Source organism: Cornus florida, unplaced genomic scaffold (genome assembly GCF_030987335.1).
Source record: "Cornus florida cultivar Cherokee Brave unplaced genomic scaffold, ASM3098733v1 CherokeeBrave_3.0.0_Hap2_Chr02, whole genome shotgun sequence".
NCBI lineage: Eukaryota > Viridiplantae > Streptophyta > Magnoliopsida > Cornales > Cornaceae > Cornus > Cornus florida.
The window spans coordinates 42,052,048-42,058,047 of record NW_026775572.1 but is presented as its reverse complement, the minus strand read 5'-3'; positions in this window follow the sequence as shown (position 1 = coordinate 42,058,047).

Below are 6,000 nucleotides of genomic sequence, written 5' to 3'. Positions count from 1 at the left end.
TCCTAGCCATGTTAGTGGAAGTAATGTTTATTGATTATCAGAGATAGAAAGACAGAGAGAGACAAAGATATAATATGAAAGAATATATTGAATTGATGTCATGATAATGATACAAAGCAGGTATAAATAGGCTAACATCAAAAGGCTAGTAAATCACTATTACAACGGCTACATATTATAATTATGGTAGCAATCTAACCAACGGCTATAATATAATATAATTATGTTAACATACCCCGTCAAACTCAAGGCGGTAGAGCAGAAACCAACTTGAGTTTTGAGAGAAAATCTGGAGCGGAAGACGGGATGCGGATTCGTTAGGATCCAACTCATTGCATGTGAAGTGCAAGATAAGGCGTGTGAAGCGCATGAAAACCACTGATGGAACGTGGTGATGCGCTACCGGAGTTGTAAAGGTCCGATACATTAAGGTGCTTAAAAGCACATGATAGACTACTTATGGCAAGTGTGGTAGCCTTGAGAGAGCTCTTGAAAGCAAATACTAGCATGGAATCATAGCGTGGAATTTACCACTTGAGAGACGCATGGATGCGTATGACAGAGCGGGATTACCGCTTGATAGAATGGTATAACGACTTGAGAGGTGCACAGGCGCATAAAGACCACTTTGCGGCAAATGTGGTAGCCATGAGCTCTTGAAAGCGAATAATAGAATGGAATTATAGAATGGATTTACCACTTAAGATGCACGAAGGCACATAATAGAGGGGTGCATGGATGCATGATAGCGTGATAGGTGAAAAAGCGCTTGAAAGCGCGTAATAGAAATGTCGATGACAAGGCGCTTGGAAGCATATGATAGAGATGCCGATGTTGATGCCGATGAGCATAGAAACATTAGAAAGCCTGATCAACGTTGAAAAACTAGGCGAACTGTAAACCAGAAATTGGAAACTGGTCGGAATACGCCCCCTCAAGTTCTAAAGGGATATCATGAGCACTTAGAACTTGAATCACAACTAGAAACAAATAATGAATTGGGCTAGAGCGAGAACTAGGCCAAAATTAAAATGAAATTGGCCGAAGCTGATCTAGGCCTGTAGCTGAATCAATGAGGTTTGGTATAACCCAACAAATAGGAATATAATTAACCCCCTGAACTATTAAAAGTTTTGCAAAAAGCATCCATCGGTGAGGTTCTTTTTTATTTCTCCTACTAAATTGGCGTGTGATGATCACATGCCATGGCTATAATTTTAAAATGATGAACCTACCCTTATAAGCTATTAATTAATAAAGCCAATATATATATATATATATATATATATATATATATATATATATATGTATGTATCTATGTCATTGCTTTCTAAACTGTCGCCCTATGCTCAGTCTGATATGGATTGCGAGAGTTTAAGTCTGTTACCATCGAATCGGCCCCAATTTATAGGTCAAACGTGGTCAAGAATTGTTAAGAAAACATGGCTCCGAAGAGCTAATGGTGACCGGCGATACCGAGATGAGAATAAGAATGGGTTATGGAGAATGTCTTCACCTTAGCTTAGGGTTGGTATCACTGTAAATGGCGATGGGGTTTCAATTTAGGGGTTAGGATTAAACGAGGAAGTTTGGGTTTCAAGTTGGTGTTATGAGGAAGTTTGGGTTTCCACAAATTGAGAAGCCGATGGGATTCCAATAAAATGAAGCAATTTGATGGGAAGCGTGGGCATGGAAGCTAAGAGAGAGACGGTGGATCTACCTTGCGTTGAATGATTTTGTGGCTTTTTTTGAAAAGATTTTTCACCTATTCTTTGTTCATTGATCGTCTTCTCCAATTTCTATCGTTGTCGGAGTTGGAGGCCGAGAAAAAAAATAGAGACAGAAAGAGAGGGAGGTAGATCAGAGGGGGTCGCCCGTGAGTGGTAGAGGTGGTTGGGTGGAGAACAATGGTGGCGGCTATGGAGGAACGTGGAGGGAGTCGGGCAAGATGAATCGGAGTTGTTGAGGTGTTATTGCCAGTGCGATGGTTGTCGTCCTCGCCGTCAATGCTACATGACTATTCTTGGAGGAGGACATCGAACAAACATCGTGTTTAGCGGTGCTAAAATGAGGTGGGAACAGGTGTTTCACGTTACAGTATGGTAGGTGATGTGTTGTCCAATTCTTATTTGTTATTAAGTTTTTGCTGACACATCAGTAGCACAAGTGTATAAAGTATTAAAATGGTGTGGTTTTAGTGAAGGATAATTTCGTAATCTTCTTTTTCCGGTACCGGGAAACTCACCTTTGTCCTCAAATGCAACTTTTTGATAGTTTAGGGAGGCACTTGTTAATTCAGGGAGTTTTGTGCAAATACTTTATAATTTAGGGGGGTTTTATGTACTTTACCCATGTATATCTATACTATTATTAAATGTGCAAAGTGTTTCAATATTTCAGTATTTCAGTATTTATTTATTAATTGATATAAATTCTATAACACTCAAAATTACCTAATAAAATTAAAATTAATTCAAATTAACAAAATATAAAAAGAGTTTAATTCAAATTACAAAGTCCCACATTGGTTTTAAATAAAAAGGATTACATAAAAGCCTCTTATAAAACTATAGAGCTAAAAAAATAATAATCACACCTTTTCGGCCGTTTAGCTAAGATCAAGTGTAGTACTAAATTTTTCTGGGTTGACTTTTGGCTAACCTTTCTTGATCTTTTGGCTAAGATCAAGTGTAGCAGCCTTTGTGCAAAGAGTTTAAGTATTTATGTATTAATTTATTTAAATTCTGATATAAATTCTATAAAACTCAAAATTACTTAATAAAATTCAAATTAACAAAATATAAAAAGAGTTTGATTCAAATTACAAAGTCACACATTGGTTTTAAATAAAAATGATTACATGAAAGCCTCTTATAAAACTATAGAGCTAAAGAAATAATAATCACACCTTCTCGGCCTGCCGTTTGGCTAAGATCAAGTGTAGTACTAAATTTTTCTGAGTCGGCTTTTGGCTAACCTTTCTTGGTCTTTTGGCTAAGATCAAGTGTAGTAGCCTTTGTGCAAAGAGTTTCAGTATTTCTTTATTAATTGATATAAATTCTATAAAACTCAAAATTACCTAATAAAATTCAAATTAATTCAAATTAACAAAATATAAAAAGAGTTTAATTCACAATAAAGAGCTTTCATTAATTATTATATCGCACGATATAAATTATATAAAACTCAAAATTACCTAATAAAATTAAATTTCAATCTATAATCAATTGTGCTCGACCAAATAGTCCATAAATTAACCTATTTATCTATTTATTATTATCAATTTTTTAAAAAAAGAAAATCTAATTAGAAAAGAATTCTATACTATTATTAAATGTGCAAAGTGTTTCAGTGTTTCAGTATTTCAGTATTTATCTATTAATTGATATAAATTCTGTAACACTCAAAATTACCTAATAAAATTAAAATTAATTCAAATTAACAAAATATAAAAAGAGTTTAATTCAAATTACAAAGTCCCACATTGGTTTTAAATAAAAAGGATTACATGAAAACCTCTTATAAAACTATAGAGTTAAAGAAATAATAATCACACCTTTCTGCCTTTTTGGCTAAGATCAAGTGTAGTACTAAATTTTTTTGGGTTGGCTTTTGGATAACCTTTCTTGGTCTTTTGGCTAAGATCAAGTGTAGTAGCCTTTGTGCAAAGAGTTTTAGTATTTATTTATTAATTGATATAAATTCTATAAAACTCAAAATTACCTAATAAAATTCAAATTAATTCAAATTAACAAAATATAAAAAGAGTTTAATTCACAATAAAGAGCTCTCATTAATTATTATATCCCACGATATATATTCTATAAAATTCAAAATTACCTAATAAAATTAAAATTCAATCTATAATCAATTATGCTCGACCAAATAGTCCATAAATTAATCTATTTATCTATTTATTATTATGAATTTTTTAATAAAAGAAAATCTAATTAGATAAGAATTATTAATATAAAAATATTTATTAATTGATATATAAAACAAAATAATTTTTCTAAAACTCCACCATAAATTAGCTTTTATTATGAGTTTCTTAGTAAAATTAAATTTAATTAGACAATGATATATTTAAAGAAAATAAAATAATTTCTATAAAACTCTATCACAAATTACCTATTTTATTATCAATAAAACTATATCACACTAAACAAAGATATATTTAAAAAGTTTCTATAAAACTCTAACACAAATTACATATTTATCTATTTATTATGAGTTTTTTAATACAAGAATATCTAATTAGACAAGTATTGTTAATATAAAAAATTATTTATTAATTGATATAAAAAAGAGGTTTTACAATAGTTTCTATAAAACTCTAACACAAATTACCTATTTATCTATTTATTATGAGTTTTTTTAATAAAAGTAAATCTAATTAGATAAGAATTATTAAAATCAAAAATATTTATTAATTGAAAATTACCTAATAAAATCATGCAAAGTGTTTCATGATTTATTTATTTATATAAAAAATATTTATTAATTGACATAAAAATAGTTTTTGTAAAAATTGTTACTATAAAACTCTAAAAATTACCTAATAAAATCAATCACATTCTATATAAAACTCTAATTTTTAGTTCAATATAAAAGAATAATTATTTTGTATGAATAATTATCATAATATAACCGACCCGACCCAGTTTTGATTATGTAATTATAAAAAAAAAAAAAAAAGACACATGTCATCATCCTATTAATCTAAGAAGTTTATAAATAGAGACATGAAGGAAGGAGGAAGGGATACAGAAATTGAGAATTCTAAAAATTCAAAATTCTAAAGAGTTTCAGTATTTATTTATTTATATATATATAATATTTATTAATTGATATAAAAAGAGTTTTTATCTATACTATTATTAGATGTGCAAAGAGTTTCAGTATTTAAATACAAATTACCTATTTATCTATTTATTATAAGTTTTTTAATAAATGTAAATCCAATTAGACAAGAATTATTAAAATCAAAAATATTTATTAATTAAGAATTACCTAATAAAATCATGCAAAGTGTTTCAGTATTTCAGTATTTATTTATTTATATAAAAAAATATTTATTAATTGATATAAAAATAATTTTTGTAAAAATAGTTTCTATAATACTCTAAAAATTACCTAATAAAATCAATCACATTCTATATAAAACTCTAATTTTTAGTTCAATATAAAATAAATAGTTATTTTTTATGGATAATTATCACAATAAGACCGGCCCGGCCTAGTTATGATTATGTAATTATTATTAATCTAAAAAGCCTATAAATAGAGACATGGAGGAAGGAGGAAGGGGTACAAAAATTAAGAATTTTAGAAATCCAGAATTACAGAGTAAAATACAGAAACTATGCCAAAGAGTTTTAGTATTTATTTATTTGTATAAAAAAAATTTATTAATTGATATAAAAAGAGTTTTTATCTATACTATTATTAGATGTGCAAAGAGTTTCAGTACTTAACTAATTATTTATTTATAAAAAAATATTTAAAACACTAAAACTACATAATAAAATTTAAATTAACCTATTTATCTATTTATTATTATGAATTTTTTAATAAAAGAAAATCTAATTAGACAAGAATTACAAATATAAAAAATATTTATTAATTGATATATAAAACAAAATAATTTTTCTAAAACTCAACCACAAATTAGCTTTTATTATGAGTTTCTTAATAAAATTAAATCTAATTAGACAAAGATATATTTAAAGAAAATAAAATAATTCTATAAAACTCTATCACAAATTACATATTTTTTTTTTTTAATAAAACTCTATCACACTAAACAAAGATATATTTAAAGAGTTTCTATAAAACTCTAACAAAAATTACTTATTTATCTATTTATTATGAGTTTTTTAATAAAATAAAATCTAATTAGACAAGTATTATTAATATAAAAACTTATTTATTAATTGATATAAAAAGAGGTTTTAAAAGAGTTTCTATAAAACTCTAACACAAATTACTTATTTATTT